An 18,308-nucleotide genomic window follows, 5' to 3' on the forward strand; every position below is an offset into this window, starting at 1 on the left:
TAGAAAATTGCCTGTGGCTCCACAATCCACTAGGGCTGGTATGTTCTGTAGTTCTCTGTCAGTCATGTGTATGTGTACAGGGATAACCACCATAGGGGTGTCAGTAATGTCGGCATTATGAGAAAGCAGTGTAAGGCCTTGGGGACCCTGGATTTGGTCCCGGGTCGCGGTTCCCTCTACAATCGGGCTTCAGAGTTTCCCGGCCTCCTAGGTTCATGCCTCCTGGGAGGTGCCACTGGACAGCCTCTGACCAAGTGTTCCTGGGAACCGCAGTACATACACAATCCTTGTGTGCGTCTGCGGTTCCTCTTCTCTGCGGATAACAGTCCTTTAGCCACTCCCAACTGCATGGGCGATTCGGTCTGTAACGGCTTAGGTGGAATCACAGGGTATTTGGATCGGGTCCGAGCTGTCCTCCCCCTTCTTCCTTCATTGAGCCGTTCCAGGAGTCGGTAGTTGAGATGCATGGTTAGAGTTATCAGCGCAAATGAGAATGCAGGAAAAAACTAATAATCGTTCCTGACCTAGCCAATGCACTCCTCCAGTCTCCTCCACCTACCTGCCAACTCAATAAACAACTAATCCCCAACGCCTTTGACTCATGGCTCAACACCTCACTAATGCGGCTCACACCCTCCTGCAAACCATCAGCCCGCCGTGGCCTGTTCCCTAGATGGTTCACACCTGATTTGAAGACCACTAAACAACTATATAAATACCTAGAACGCAAATGGCAGAAAGACAAAACCCAAGAGAGCAGAGCCACCTGGGCCCGACACCTTCATCAGTACAAGGCCGAAATCCGGAAAGCAAAAAAAACCCACTACAACACCCGAATCCTAAACTGCAAAATCCCCAGCAAAGAACTTCACAAAATCTTCACCGAATTCACCAAACCGGCACGCAATACCACCGTACCGGCACGCAATACCACCGTCCCGACCCCCTCACAATCACTGTGCGACTCACTCTCTCTCCACTTTTACGCCACGGCTCTCGAAAGAACAAATGCGCTAACCACCAAACTGGCTCTCTTGCATCCACCAGGCAACCCTCCCGCCATACCGGCCAACCCACCGCCTGCGACCACTGCGCAACCAACGTTTGACTTCTTTAGTCCAATATCACCCGACCAATTTCTCAAACTTCTCTCTGCCCACAAACCATCTGGCTCTCCGCTAGACCCTTGCCCGGCCACAACCCTCAAAGAAATGTTTGCTTCTACCTGTGCAGGAGAACACGCAAGAGCCATCATAAATGACTCCCTTTCCTCTGGTATTTTTCCCGACGCATTCAAAGCGGTCCATGTCAAACCTCTAATAAAAAAACCTTCCCTCGACCCTCTCAAGCCCAAAAACTACCGCCCCATCTCGAACACCAGGTTCCTTGCCAAACTCATTGACCAAACCGCCTACGCCCAACTAAATGCCTTTGTGGAAGCTAACAATCTCCTAGACCCCGCACAATCAGGTTTCAGAGCCCGACACGGAACTGAAACCACCCTAACCTCAATCTGGGATGACCTTAAAATCACAGCAGACTCCGCGGGATGCGCCGCATTAATCCTTCTTGACCTATCTGCCGCCTTTGACACAATCAATCACTCAATCCTCCTTGACCGCCTCCACTCCCTAGGAATTCGTGGAACCACTCTCAAATGGATAGCTTAATTTCTCAAAGATAGGTAGCAAATAACACTACTCTCCAGCTATTCCTCCCAAGCCTGACCAGTCGACACGGGAGTTCCCCAAGGAGCATGCCTATCTGCCCTCCTGTTCAATCTCTACTTGATCACCCTCCCACCAATAATTAGTTCACACAACATCCTGTGTTACAACTACGCTGATGACACTCAACTAATTCTAAAACTCCTGAACTCAAAACCCAACTGCCGACCAGACCTCGCCTCCTGCCTCCTCGACTTAGAGCTCTGGATGACCCAAAGCCACCTCTTGTTAAACCCCTCCAAAACTGAAATCATGGTATGTGGCAACTTCAAACTTCTTCCACACCCACTACCCTGGCCATCTGCCATGGGCAACTCACCGACTCCTTCTAACTCAGTAAAAACCTTGGATGCACCCTTGACTCTGACCTAACGCTCTCGCACCAAGTCAACAACATCTCAAAGTCCTGCCACTACCACCTTAAAACTCTTAGGCGCATCTTTCCATATCTCTAGTCATACCTAAAACAAACTCAGTCAGGTTAGGCAGATCATCATTCTCAGCCTTGGCCCCCACGCTGTGGAAAGCACTCCCACCCCACATCCGCCTAACTGAAGATCTAATGTCTTTCCGCAAACTACTGAAAACTTGGCTCTTCCCCTAAAACCAACCCGTACGCAAACTAACTCAAACTGAATAATGGCATCTCAATGACACCAACCCAACAAACTACTAGATCTTGAATAACAATAAGACAAATAACAATACAACATCAAGATTCATGCGAGAAATCAACAACTAATAACCGCAAATGTAAACTAAAAGGACAAACAGAATAGAACGAGTAAAGTTGATCAAAGCAGTGAAGTCGATAAAAAGAATAAATCGTACGAAAACAGTAATGAGGTTTAAATTAATGAAATGGATGCAATGAGTGCAATGGACAAAATGAACAAAATGGGCGAAATGAATAAAGAGAAGAGGATGGGAAGATAAATACAAGAGACTGATGAGTACACAGACAGATGACACCGACTGTATGAGTGCATGGCATAAATGGAAAGTACAGAATAGACGATTCAAATACATGAGACGGGTGTAGTGCATGAAACAGATAGAGAGCACAGAACGGATCCAGTACGTATGACAAGTGTCATGGCCTGAATCGATAATGCATGATGAATGAACGAAGTGAATGGAGCGGATGATATCGTTAGAATGGATGAAGCGCGTGGAACGGATGAGTGCACTGAGCGGATGAATGCGCTGAGCAGATGAGTGTGTAGAACGGATGAGTGTATAGAACGGATGATTATGTTGAGCGGATGAGTGTGTTGAGCGGATGAGGGCGTTGAGCGGATGCGGTCTAGAGCGAAGGAGTGTGTAGAGTGGACGAGTGTGTAGGGTGGATGAGTGCGTAAGTGCGGAGGAGTGTAGAACGCAGCAGTGCATAGAGCAGATGAATGTGCAGAGCGGATGAGTGTATAGAGTGGAGGAATGTGTAGAGCGGATGAGTGTATAGAGCGGATGAATGTATAGAGCGAATGAGTGCGTATGAGTGAATGACTTTATAGAGCAGATGAGTGCATATAGCAGATGAGTGCCTGGAAAGAACGAGTAGATAGAGCGGATGAGTACGGGGAGCAGATGAGTGCGGGGAGCGGATGGGTGCACAGAGCATGATGGGTGTACAGATCGGAAGAGTGCGCAGAGCAGAAGAGTGCGCAGAGCAGAAGAGTGCGCAGAGCAGAGGAGTGTGTAAGAATGGAGGAGTGTGTAGAGTGGAAGAATGCATAGAACAGACTAGTGGGTAGAGCGGACGAGTGTATGGAGAAGACGAGTGCGTAAGAGCGAATGAGTGCGTAAGAGCGGAGGGGTGGGTGAGAGCGGAGAGGTGCGTGAGAGCAGGTGAGTGCATAGAGCGGGTGAGTGTGTTGAGCGTGAGAGGGCATAAGGAGGATGAGTGCCTTGAACGGATGAGTGCCTGGAGCGGACAAGTGCATAGAGCAGACGAGTGCGTAGGGCGGATGACTGCGTAGGGCGGATTGAGAACGTAGAGCGGATGAGAGCGTAGAGCGGATGAGAGTGTAGAGCGGATGAGTACGTAGAGCGGATGGGTACGTTAAACGAATGAGTGCGTAGAGCGGATGAGTGCGTAGAGCGGATGAGTGCCTAGAGCATGTAGAGCGGATGAGCGCCTAGAGCGAATGAGTGCATAGAGCAGATGAGTGCATAGAGCGGATGAGTAAGTAGAGCGGATGAGTAAGTAGAGAGGATGAGTAAGTAGAGAGGATGAGTAAGTAGAGAGGATGAGTAAGTAGAGCCGTTGAGTGCGGAACGGGTGAAGTATGTGGATGGAATGGGTGACGTATGTGGATAGAATGAGTGATGTAAGTGAATAGAATGGGTGACGTATGTGGATGGAACGAGTGACGTATGTGGATAAAACGGATGAAGTATGTGGATAAAACGGATGAAGTATGTGGAAGATACTGGTGTAATATGTGAAAGGTACGGGGAAGTATGTGGATGGTACGGGTGAAATACGTGGATGGTACGGGTGAAATACGTGGATGGAATGCATAAAACAACTTAGAAATACACGGAATGGATCAGAATACATGGAATAGATTTGAATTCTCGGAACGGATTCAAGTGCGTGAAACGGATTGGTGTGCGTGGAACAGATTGGCATGCGTGGAACAGATTGGCTTGCGTGGAACGGAATGCGTGGAATGGATTGGAATGCGTGGAACGGATTGGCGTGCGTGGAACAGATTGGCGTGCGTGGAACAGATTGGCATACGTGGAACAGATTGGCGTGCGTGGAACGGAATGTGTGGAACGGATTGGAATGCGTGGAACGTGTTGGAGTGCGTGGAACGGATTGGAGTGCGTGGAACGGATTGGAATGCGTGGAGCGGACTGGAGTGCGTGGAGCGGACTTCAGTGCATGAAACGGATTGGAGCGCATAGAACTGTGCGACGTATATGGAATGGTTTGGAGTGCATGGAACGTTTGAAAGCGCATGTAACCCATCATATCACATCACCATGCTTACTCTCTTCTTTACACCACCATTCAATTAGAACACAGAGATACTATGACACCATTCGGTATAGCTGTTCTCATACCAATATCTGCCTCATACTTCCCATCACTCTAACTAAACACTGCTGGCTACACACCCCCCAGCCAGGCGTTCTCCACTGGCCTAACGCAGCCTCAATCGGTCTGGATAAATCCTGCCAGAACAAACACATACTCTTGATCCCTCAACCACCACACCTACCGCTAAGAAGCAGCTATTACACGAATGCCACACCAGCTGCACACATATCCGGTGCTCACACGCACCTTTGACTCTCTCTACTGACTTGAACTTCGGTTCCCAAGGGCGTTCAACCTACCAGCGCCTTCAGACCATACCAATGGTACATAAGGCCTATATAAATGCAAAGTAACATAACATAACATAACATGTCAGCCAGGTTGGCTGGTCGGGGAACTCAAGAGACCTCTTCTTTTAGGTCTTCTGCAAGACCACGTCTGAACAGGGTTAATAGAGCGTCATCCAGCCAAGCCATGTCCGCCGACATCTGCTTACATTTTGTGACGTATGTTAGGAGATCATAAGTTCCCTGTCTGAAATCCAAGAGCTTCTCTTGGGAGGATACCATGATTTCCTGTCAACTGATCATGGTTTTTAGGCTATTGACAAATGCTGGGTAAGATTCAAGTATGGGAATGTTCGTTGTTACTAATGGTGTGGCCCAGGCTAAGGCAGCCCAAGTTAGGAGGGATACCCTGAATCCGACCTTGTCTCTATCCATGGGAAAATATGTGGCCTTGAATGTGAACTGTATTGTACAGATTTCGTTAAACTCTTTGAGCTTATGTGGGTTCCCGTAATACTTTCCTCCAGGTAATGGAGACAGACAGAGTTTGGGGCCTAAGGAAACACGGGCAATCTGCTACCTTAGATTGGCATTTTCTTGTTTCAGGCCTTCAACATCGTGTGAGAGGGACTGCATGGCAGACATCAGCTGCTGCATCTGATCCATAATGTCAATGTCGCTGGCGTTGCTATCTGTCATGGGGGGATCTTGCACAGACAATGAAGCTTTGGTTAATAGCAAAATGACACTAACCTAGATCATACGGCAGCAACTGAGGAGTGGAAAATCCCCGGAGGCTCTATACTCCTCCATCCCTAGGACTAGGACTGGAGTGGTACAGGGTACCCAGGGAAACCCTCTGGGGTAGAAACCTGTGATGACAGGAACCAGGATGGGTCCAGATGTCGGTATTCTTCTAGGTGTGGAGAATGTGGGCAGTGGTAAACCCAGAGACGTTGCTAACCGGAGGGTCTGATAAAAGAGAAAGTAGAGTGTAAGTTGCAAGAAGATCAGAGAGCAAAAAGCCAATGGAAATGGTGTGTACCTTCCAACAGAACGGCTGAAGAGACACACTGGAGAGATCCTGCAATATGGCGTAGTACGAGCTGCAGGGACAGAGACAGGTAAGGACCAAACTAGCAGCACTGAGAAAAGAAAGGTATGGACTAGCAACGGGTTGCCCACCTGCTTGAACAGCGTGGAATACGCTAACAGGAGGATCGATGGCCGTATGGAATCTAGGAGAGAAGACACAGGAACTGACCCGAAGCGGGATTCTGTTCCATGTGTGAATCTTGCTGGGCTGTGAATAGAGAAAGGGTGAGTGTGAATGTCCACGGGGGCCGAGCACTAGAACTAAGTGTGAGAAACTTCCTACTGTCACCGTGCGAGAAACTTCCAACTGTCACCAAGACAAGAATGAAGGCGGCATAACGCCTCTGTGTGCCTGTAGTTGCTGGGAGTGAGCTGGGACACGGGAGAGGTTGCTAATGCCGAATGGGAGGTCCTGCGTGGAATGTCTGTGTAAACAGCAGAGATCAGACAGGGAGAAGAGCATAGGGACAGTAGTAGGCAAAGGAACTGGACGCGAGCTTACGGAGCGTCTTTAGCAAGAGTAGCGACGCAAAGAGGCTTGAGTGCTTCATGTTGATATGCAGATCCCGGGCGGGGCGGAGTCTGGATGATGGCATGAACGTTGTGTAGATCTCTGGGAGAGTGATGATCTCCGGAAGCGATCTTGGTATGGACTAGAGAAATAACATAGCGTTGTCTCCCACAGTGCCACCAAGACCAACGCTGGTAAGGAGACGTGACACAAGCCAAATCCTGTGCACATTCGAAGGTCTTTGGTAGTTGAATGTGTTCTACAATTGGTCCGAGCCCGGCTGAGGGAGACTAATTGTGATGGAGAAAGGATCTAGGATAAACTGTGAGTCACTCGATAAAGAGTATTCTCTAAAAATTGGAAAAGGGGGGATCTGAGCCCAGAAGAGGACAATCCACAATACTGTGATATAAAAAGGGATCAGAGCCTGGCTGAGGGGGATCCAGGTTGAGACACCCAAATTGAACATTCGAAAGAGGAAAGGAACTTTGTGTTTATTTTGTTTTTGTACATCATGCCCCCTGAGTCAAGAGACTTTGGAAAAGCAAAGAGACTTGCATCACAGAAGGCCCTGATGATGGTAATGGAACTGTGTCCTTGTGCCGAAGAAGCCAGAGTGTGTACTTTGCTCGAGTGAACCGCCTTGTCCCGTGCTGAAAACGTGGGGAAGGGAGGCCAACAGCCTGAACATCCTGACATATCATTTTGTGAACACTTCTTTCGAAGGGATGGTGTCCTCCGACGTATTCCTTATCTTAGATATCTCCTTCCAGCTCTACTGGCCTCGGAAAATGTTTCTCTAGAGGGCGCTGCGCGTCGACGTCCGCCGAGTTGATGTCCCTCGACAGCCGCCGTATCGACGTCGACGTCATCCTGCCTATAAAGGCCGTGCGCAGCGTCCGTTGCTCAGTTCCGTTTTACCGCGCTTACTCAGTGCCTCGGAATACCGTTGCTCAGTTTTGTCAATTTAATCCTATTTACCTCGAGATATTCGATCCGTACTCGATGGCTTCCTCGTCGGAACCGACAGCTCCTCGGCCCGGCTTCAAAAAATGCCGAGATTGTGGGAAAAAGATGTCGCTGACTGACCCTCACAGAGTTTGTCTGTGGTGTTTGGGAGCTGAACACCATTGTTCGGAGTGCAAGGACTGTATGTCCATGACAGCTAAGGCCCTGAAGGAGCGTAGGGGGAAGCTGGAGAAAGGTAAGACTTTAAAAGCTTCTTCTTCTTCAACGAAGTCGAGACATTCGTCTCCTCGTCACCATTCGCGCTCCAGGTCTCGGAGTGGGTCCCATCACTCCTCGAGATCGAAGCACTCGAAGAGGAGATGTCGATGATCCCCTTCTCCGTCCTCCTCTTCCTCTGTTTCTCCAAAGAGAATCCCTTGCCCCACGAAACATAGTTTCCGGGCTGAATGGGAGGAATTCCGCAAAAATATGATGAGCGTCTTCGAGAAAGCGGCCTCGACCCCCTCAAAGACTGCCGAGAGCGATGCTCTGGTCGAAAGACCCGAAGGTCAAAAACGGCGCGAGTCGCAGTACCCGGCGAAGGAAGCTTCTCGAGCGTGTCTCGAACCCTCGAGTAAAGCTATGACCTCAAAACCTTCTTCGAAGGTTCCGTTGACGCCATCGACGAAGGTTCCGTCGACGCCGAGGTCGGTGTCTTTGACGCCATTGTCGAAGGGACCTTCGACACACGGGTCTGTCGACTCAACGCCATCTTCGACACCGGCGTCGACGCCAAGGAAAGTCACGGTTACGACGCACCCAGTGGCTATCCCCAGGTCCTCTATGACGATGGCGTCGAGATTGTCGACTTCCTCGAGCAGAATCCCAATTCTGTCGAGGTCCTCGAGGCCTCCGCCTTTGTTTTCGATGCCACGGCCGAAGCCTTCGACGTCGGCGTCGACGACATCAACGTTTTAGAAGCCGATTATGACAAGTTTGGCACCCTCTGCCTTGGAGATGGGGTTTACACCCTATGTGAGTTCAGAACAATTGAGAACTATGTCCTCAATTATGGAAGAGGGTGAACTATCTGAACAGGAAGACACATTTGAGTTGCAGGGACCTGCAACCCCAGTTAGAGAGGAGTTATCCTCAGAAGAACGCAGGTTAAAGGATCTTCATGATTCCTTACATGAGGCAAGTGGGTTAGACACTTCCCCTGAGGTGGAGTTTGCTAGGCCAGACCCGTGGGAGCATGCTGAAACCCCCTATAGAGCCTTAATGGCCAGGATCACAGAATTTATGGGGTGGTCTACACCTTCACAGGCTTTCCAACAAGATGACCTCACGGATATTCTTGACAAAGGTCCACAGGAGGATCCTGTAGTGCCCTTTCATAAAGCTCTTCAGAGGAAGATTATGACGAACTGGGAAACCCCAGATGTCGTCCCGGCAGTAAATAAAAAACTGTCTACAAAATGCAGGGTATCTTCTGCAGACCCGGAGTTTTTGTCAAAACACCCATCCTCAGAAGGTCTGGTGGTACAGGCAGCATCTTCTACTGACGTCAAGACTGCTTACCCTACCGTCCCACAGGACAGGGACGATAAGAAATATGATGCTATGGCAAAGAAAGTTTTTTCGGCATGTAGCATGGCGTTAAAATCTGTTAATGCTACTTGCACCCTTGCTATATTCAGCCATACACTTTGGGAGTGTGCTTCTACAGCGGCTGACTGCATCCCAGAGGGAGAAGAAAGGGAGGCTTTCCTAAATATCATACAGGACGGTAAAGACGCTATGTGCGAATCCCTCCAGATGGGCATTGCTTCGGCTGACAGTATCAGCAGAGAAATGGCGGCAAGTACAACAACCAGGAGATTTGCTTGGTTGAGAAAGTCTGGTTTTGCCCCAGATGTGCAAGCCAGGCTCTTGAACATGCCATTCGATGGCTCTTCTTTGTTTGGGAAACTGCAAACATCAAAAGCAGCAGCAAAATCCCTAGGCGCTGCAATCCGTCAGACACCTTTTCGTCCCCCAGGAACCTCTGCGAGGGGCAAGTCCTTTCGCTTCTACTCCGCATTCGGAAGAGGTAGAGGACGACCGGCTCAAAGGGGACAAAGAAGAACTACCCGAGGTGGACGGGGTAGATATTCAAAAGCCGCAGCAACAGCAGGTGCCTCTTTGCCATCGGCATCTGCATCAGCCGCCCCAAAACCACTCTGAGGACTTCCCTCACAGGACAACTGTAGGAGGCAGGTTAACTCAACATCTGGCGGAATGGCAGGCTATCACATCAGATGCTTGGGCATTGGAAACAGTTGCCCAAGGTTACTGCCTGCCTCTCCTACGCATACCTCAGAGTCATCCACCGGGGATCAGCTCTCAGAAAGCTCCAGATCCGCTCCTCTTGCAGGAAATTTTGGACCTGCTAGAGAAAGGTGCCATAGAACCGGTACCTGTAGCGGAGAGGAACAAGGGCTGGTACTCCCCTTACTTTCTCATTCCAAAGAAAGACAGAGGACTGAGACTTGCGAGAATTGAACAAATTCCTCAGGAAAGACAAATTCAAGATGGTAACTCTTTCTCAGATCCTTCAGGCCCTTCAGTTCCAGGACTGGTTGGTATCTCTGGACCTTCAGGACGCTTATTTCCATGTGCCTATCCATCTCAAACACAGGAAATACCTGAGGTTCGCAATTGGCAACTCTCATTATCAATTTCGAGTGCTGCCATTTGGGCTGACCTCCGCCCCGAGGGTCTTCACCAAGTTAATGTCGGTAGTGGCGGCAGGTCTAAGGAGGGAAGGGATTCACGTCTACCCCTACCTGGACGATTGGTTGATCAGGGCTGTATCTTCGGAACAAGCTCAGATCCAGCTAAATCACGTTTGCCACTCCCTTCACAGACTGGGCTTCTCCCTCAATTTAAAGAAGTCACAAATGATACCATCGCAGAGACTCCAGTTCATCGGAGCGATCCTGGACACTTCCCTGGGAAAAGCCTCGCCACCAGAGGTGAGGGCTCAAGATATTCTACAGATGGTTACCAAGTTCCAAGATGCCCAACGTCTCCCAGCCTTCGACTTTTTGAGGTTGCTAGGCCTCATGGCATCCTGCATTTTCCTAGTGCCAGAGGCTCGCCTGGGAATGAGATCCCTCCAGTGGGCACTGAGGACTCAGTGGTCACAATTCTCAGAATAATGACAGATCTTCTTCAGGTTCCCGACAGGGTGGCTCGAGACCTTCAGTGGTGGGCCTGTCAGGAGAACATTCTGAAAGGAGAACAGTTTTGGCAACCCTGGCCGGAGATAACAGTAGTCACGGATGCCTCACTCACTGGGTGGGGAGCCCACGCCAACGACTTGACCATCAGCGGTCGTTGGTCTCCATCGGAGTCCAGACTACATATCAACCTGTTAGAGCTGAGGGCCATCAGACTTGCGCTGAAGGCGTTCCTGCCAGCTGTACAAGGGAAAAATGTTCTGATAATGACGGACAACACAGTGGCCATGCATTACCTCAACAAAAGAGGAGGCGTAGGATCACTACCCCTGTGCAGAGAGGCAATGCAGCTCTGGTTTTGGGCAATCCAAGAAGGAATCTCTCTATCGGCAGTTCACCTAGCCGGAGAGAAGAACTTGACAGCGGACGCTGTGAGCAGGCAGAGCACAGTCTCCCACGAGTGGGAACTAGCTCACGAAGTCCTTCAAGAGATCTTCGCCCTTTGGGGAACCCCTCAGGTGGATCTGTTTGCCACCAGTGTCAACAGGAAGTGCGATCTGTTCTGCTCAAGGGAATTTCCCCCGGGAGGAGCTCTGGGAGACGCGTTCATAGTGGACTGGGAGTTTCCGCTTCTGTACGTGTTCCCACCGGTCCCTGTCATTCCTCAAATGATCAGGAGGTTGAGAAGATTCCGGAAAACCATGATCCTAATTGCCCCGGATTGGGCCAGGAGAACGTGGTACCCGGACCTTCTAGACTTGTCCATCTGCCCTCCAATTCGACTTCCACTCAGAGAAAACCTACTCTCACAGAAGGGAGGTCAGGTTCTCCATCCAGACATCAAAACCCTCAACCTTCACGCTTGGCTTCTGAAAGGCTGAGGTACAAGGATTGGGACCTCCCTGATGATGTTATGGAGGTGTTGCTTTCGGCAAGGAGGCCAGCAACAAAGTCTTTATACCGCTGCTGTTGGAACAGATTTTGCAGCTGGTGTAGAGAAAAGAATATCAACCCCTTTACATGTGGTACACCAATGGTTTTGTCCTTCCTACTCTATTTGGCGAATTCAGGCCTTCAAGTTGGCACCATTAAGGGCTATCTCACAGCGCTATCCATCTTTAAGCGCACTGCGGAAGAACCATCCTATTTCAAGTTACCCTTGGTAATACAGTTTCTAAAGGGGTTAACCAACGTTTATCCCCCAAGACCATTCCAGGTTCCCCTATGGGATTTAAACTTAGTCCTAACTTTCCTGATGGGCACACCTTTCGAACCACTCCGTTCTTGTTTGTTAAGATTTCTTACCCTTAAAACTGTTTTATTAATAGCACTTACATCTGCTAGAAGGGTGAGCGAGTTACAAGCTCTTTCTTGTAAACCCCCTCATATAATCTTTTACAAAGACAAAGTTGTCCTGCAAGTGAAGCCTAATTTCCTCCCAAAGGTGGTTTCTGAATTCCATATCACTCAGAAGATTACCCTGCCATCTTTCTATCCTCCTCCTCATCCGGGGAAAGAGGAAGAGAGGTTACACAGGCTGGACCCTAGAAGGGCTTTAAGTTTTTACATCAGTAGACTGGCCAGGATAAGACAAGCAGACCAGCTGTTTGTAGGCTACACAGGTCACAAGCTGGGGTTACCAATAACTAAGCAGACCATTTCCAGATGGATCATTCTAGCCATTTTGGAATGTTATAAACTGGCAGGAAAAGAGCCCCCTCAAAACCTTAGGGCTCATTCGACCAGAGGTATTGCAGCTTCATCGGCCCTCAACAGAGGAGTGCCGGTTAAAGACATTTGTGCGGCCGCCACATGGTCGTCCGTCCATACCTTTACACGATTTTACAACTTGGATTCCTCCTCCAGTCAAGAGACTAGGTTTGGAAGGGCTGTATTGCACTCTATCCATCAATAGAAGGCAGCGTGAAGTCAATACTCCCACCTCCAATAATAGAATACTGCTATGGGAGCCTATCTAAGATAAGGAATACGTCGGAGGACACAATCCTTATGAAGAACAAGTTACTTCTTACCTTGTAACGTTCTGTCGATGGGATGTTCCTCCGACGTATTCCTTATCGACCCTCCCATCCATCCCCGCAGTTCTACTTCCCTTGTTGTTGCAGCTTACGCTCCTTCAGGGTGATTAGTCTAGTCCAGACAGAAATACTGTGGGCTACAAAACGGAACTGAGCAACGGACATTGCACGCGGCCTTTATAGGCAGGATGACGTCGACGTCGATACGGCGGCTGTCGAGGGACATCGACTCGGCGGACGTCGACGCGCAGCGCCCTCTAGAGAAACATTTTCCAAGGCCAGCAGAGCTGGAAGGAGATATCTAAGATAAGGAATACGTCGGAGGAACATCCCATCGAAAGAACGTTACAAGGTAAGAAGTAACTTGTTCTTCTTTTTCATGAACACTACCCCCTCACTATGTATGTTTAGCGGTAAGGATTGGCAAAAATATTCTTTAGCATAGGTCCTTTTATTTTGATGAGTCTCCACTAGGTCTGCATTATTATTATTTGATGGTCATAGCTTGCTCCCATCTGTAGATTTAGGTTGAGATAGGTGTTTATCACACTCTTGTTAAAGTTCAATAATCACCCTTGAACTGTGGTCTCTTGTGTCTGTCTTACTTGATACCATGCCTTCCTTACAAAGCATTACTGTCTGGATACCAGTGCCAGGGCTGACACATCATTTGGCCAGGCTGTCCTTCATAATCTGTTTGCCTATAGTGTCAAGCTCTCCTCCCCAGGGCGGTTGTATCAGTGGTAGTCGCCCCTACAGGATGGAGGAAAGGGGATGGGACGTAGAAGTAATTAAGTGTTACTCACCTGAGTGAATAATATACTCCTAGTCCATAGTCCCCTTTCCTCCATACGTCCCACCATCCTTCCCCCTACAAAAGATAGAGGTTGAGCAATTTATTACAGCCAATGTTTCAAAGGGAACTGAGGTGTGGCGCCAGTGGGCGGAGTTAAGGGAGCACATGCTCCCAAGCCCGCGCCCCAGCGCGCATATAAATTTAAAGGGGAAGTGATCTTTTTCCGGTGAAAAAGATTCTGTTCCCGTCCCTAGTGAGAGACGCCCATACAGGATGGAGGAAAGGGGACTATAGATTAGGAGTACGTTAGGCCCTCCGGTGAGTAACACTTAGTTACTCTCAACTCTAATGATACTGAGATTCCATTTCCAGATCTTATGATCCAGGCAGAGTCAGATATTCTGAAAGTTGGTTTATACCGAAAGCAGATAGATCGCAATAAGACCTTGCATTAGAGCAGCTTTCACCCAAAAGCTCTAAGAGATAATACACCTAATGGACAGTTTCTTCGAGCTAGAAGAGACTGTTCTAATATTATCAGGAACAGGTACGGGTGATGGCTGACAGGTTTATTCACAGGGGCTATACCAAGAGATTACTGAAAAAAGCAGCCAAACGGGCACGCCTGCTGGAGCATTAACCTCGAGTTAAATCAGACCATATTGTATGTGCACCATCTTTTAGCACACACACTAATGCTATTCACAAACTTATTTTCCGTAATTGGCATTTGATACAAATTAATGAGCCTGAGATGCCACTACCACTTTTTTCTTTCAAAAAGGGACGAAATTTCAAGCAGATTCTTACCAGAGCCGACAGGAGACAAAAAGCTTGAGCTACAACTGCAACCATCACCAGCGCATGGGGCTTGGCCCCAGTGCTGGGTCATGGCCCATGTGGGGAATGTAATGTGTGCAAATACACGTCCGTGGTGAAATATTTTATTGTTAAAGAGCGAACATGGACACTAAGAACACAAACGACTTTCAGGAGTTGCAATGTTGTTTATTGTATCATGTATCCATGGAAGAAGATCTATATGAGTAAAACCTCTAGGCAGGTTAAAATAAGAATCATGGAGCATCAGTCGAGAATCAGAACAAAACAGATGACAGCCCCTGGTTGATCACTATATAACTGTCAGGTATGGATATTAGGGCAACAGGAGCAAGGTTGAGCAGCCGGAAACAATTTGGGCTGTATCATACAGGTAGCTACACAGATGGTCTGCTCTCCCAGGTGAAGTGAAATGAACTTGGGGTTCAACATAATGCCTAGCAATGCATGTATGACATGCCTTGATTTTGTTGCAATTACTATAACTTTGTAGTAATACTTGCATCCGGCTTACACACTTAGTACGGTGAGATTCCACAGTGGGACATGTACATCTTGAGTATAAGTACACACTGGAGATGGGCGCACTTAGGTGTGAAGCAGTTTTTGGTGTTATTCACATATAGTTTGATATGTGCATTCGCAATCATGGTGCCACTGTTACTGCTGGCATCCGTTTTCATGTTTTTACACTGCTGCTTAGGTATTTATACAAGTAAGACCCTTCCTAATATAATTAAAATGATAAATGTTCTTTTATTCATGAATACAATATGGTAGACATCACACCTATTTAACATGTGCATTCAAAATAATGGTACGTTTGGCATTAGTGGTGCTTGTTGCATTGCAGCCATCATTTCTCATCCTTTTGTAATCCATGACATTAATTAGATGTGTTTACATCATACATCCTTTCAAACATAATTTAAATGAGAGACTGCAACTTATGGACTTTAGATGGTATGTACAAAAACGATCCAAGTAAGGGACTTTCCATCCCCTTCATCCCTTTAACACCTCATTGGTAGAAACAGGATCGTTGGTTGGAGCCTGGGTCATTGATGCGCGGGCCTTGGTTGCACTACGCGTGCCATGGAGCTTTACTTTTCTTTTACCAACGAAATCGCTCTGCCTCTTGAGCATTTCCCATCTGGGTTACCATAATTACCGTGCCACATTCTGCTTTGCTTTACGTGAGAGTCGCATGATGACTGCTTCAGGTTACGCACAGTCTATTTTCTTCAGTTGCATACGGAAGAAGGCTGCTTGAGCAGAGTGAGAGAAACCGCTTGCGGCGCTCGTAACCTAGGAGGACGGCTTTAATGAAGTAAGTTTTCTGGTGTCACAATTTCTAAACCATCTTTTGTATTAACAACAGGGTAGCGGTCTGATGCCTCAACTATGGCGTATGTGTCAGTAGTTATTTATTTATTTGCATTTTTAAAGCGCACAATGGCCCTTGGGCATCGTGGCGCTGTTACCGGATACTTGCTACGATGAACAACAGTTGATGTACATTTTACATACAATTTATATATATTTTACTTACATTTTATATAGTTTATAGCAATTTGCTATAGATTTGCAGATTGTCTTCTTAGTCAAACAAAGGTGACGGTGCGTGAAAGAGCGAGGGTCATGTACAGTTATTACATTTTTGGGAGGGTGCGTGTGTTGTAGCGTGGCTAGTGGAAGAGTTGTGTTTTCAGAGCCTTGCGGAATACTGTGCGTGAGGTCTCATTTCTGAGTGCTGGTGGTAGCGCATTTGTTTCTTGACGCAAGGACTGCAAAGCTCGCGCCTCCCGCTTTGGCTCTTTTAAAGGTTGTGACTACGAGCTGGTTACAGTGTTGGGTTCCCTTGGCCTTTCTGACGTGGCGCGGTGAATGGTTTCTGAGAGGTGTGTTTGCTAAGCACGAGTGTGTGATAGAGAGGGCTTTAAAGAGGATGCGCTCTTTAACTGGGAGCCACTGGGCGTCCTTCCAGGCTTGGGATATGTGCTCCCTCTTGGGTATGCTCAAGGCTGCTCCCAGGGCGTTGTTTTGTGTGGTTTGGAGTTTCTTTAGATTCTCGGCAGAGGTGCCTAGGAACAGGACATTACAGTAGTCCAGTCTTGCACCTACTGTGGCTCTGGACAAGCAGTTTTTAGGTGAAAGGTAGGGTTTTACTGCATTTATGATCTAGGGATCTAGGTTGTTAGTGCTGCTGATGAGGGGATGGCGCTAACTTGCCTTGACATAGATAGGGTGGAGTCTATGTAGACTTCCAGAGTTTTGGTTGTCTCTGATGTGGTGATGGTGGTGTTGTCTATGATGAATGAGGAGTATTTGCTGCCCAGTTTGTTGAGGATTTGTTTAGTGCCTACCAGGAGTATTTCGGTCTTGAGCACTGTGGTATGATTCTGTTTGAATTGTACAGGTATGCTGCCTGCATAGTTAGTAAAACGTGTTTTTTCACTTTCAAATTAGGTGAAGTGTTCTTGTACCTTTGCTGCCTTTGGAGACTAGTTTACCACTAAAGGTTCTGAATTGAGAAGACCTTTGTGAATTTCTTTTGTTAATCCAGGATCTGTAAACATGGAAGGTTAGTTAAAGATATATGATTTACCTTCTATATGGAATGCAGTCTTACGGATAGATATATAACATTTTGTCCTTTGATCTGTGTGTGTTTCTTTACACAGCTCTACGTCAGCAGTAAATTGCTCAGTGAAGTCGTTTACATTCTCCTTGCAAAGGGTTGGATGCACAAACTGTGGATCATACATATAATTTTTGAGGGAGAACAGAGTATTGGAGGTATGGAGGTATGTGTACATGTGGGACTGGGCTTCCCAGGGGGACTGGGGATAGGTGAATCTACTTGTTCATTCTTCAGAACAGGCAGTAAGATAGAGTTGAAACCATTTGTTTATATAATTCTTTTTGTTGTCGATCCATCACAACATGAATTCATACGGTGGAGACCTAGCTCTCAAAAAGAAATGGACCTCTGATAAGAATGTAAGAGGTATGATGCACAGCGTTTGGCACAGCATTTGGCCTTTCCCCCTATGATTGTTGCATTTGTTTCGTTTTTTGTCTTTGTGCGGTTACACTGTAGTTTACAGTATTGGCCTGTGTTTGTTTTTCTTTTAGAAAAAAGAAAGACAGACCAAGGAAAAAGGGAAAACTGTCTTTCTTTGTGGTCCTGATGAAGACTGTTGATCATTTAAGGGATCAATTGCCCTCTAGTTCAGTCGAAACCAGCATTTGGGAAGGTTGAAAGAAGACGCAGTTTCGTTTATCATAATGTCATAAAAGATATTGACTGGACTGCCATAACCTCAACCGGCTAGTTGACCAGATTTTATATTTGAGAGTTCCTGTTGACACACCTTGTCAAGATTAGAAGAACCTTATCTGTCTTATAATGTTTAGGATTGTAGGTTTCATTTTCATTATATTGTGAGTTTCAAAGATGAGGGTCATACCGAGTATGGAGGTAACCATGCTGCTATTAGCGGCATGGCTACCCCCATACCGGGTACCAGGTCTAGGTTCCTTGAATGAGGAATTACCGGGCCATTCCGACCTTGGAGGGCCCGGTAATTCCTCATTCAAGGAACCCAGACCCGGAACATCCCCATTCCCATTTGAGCCCCGATAGGGCTCAATAGGAATGGGGAGGATGCTAACAATAACAGGCCCGTTGTTAGCATCCTGCTCTGCTCGCGGGACACGCTAAGGACGCCTGGTTTTACCAGGCGTCCTTAGCGGGTTCCCGCGAGCAGACTCGTAATGGGGCGG

The sequence above is a fragment of the Ambystoma mexicanum genome, chromosome 14 (assembly GCF_040938575.1).
Source record: "Ambystoma mexicanum isolate Mex_15411 chromosome 14, UKY_AmexF1_1, whole genome shotgun sequence".
NCBI lineage: Eukaryota > Metazoa > Chordata > Amphibia > Caudata > Ambystomatidae > Ambystoma > Ambystoma mexicanum.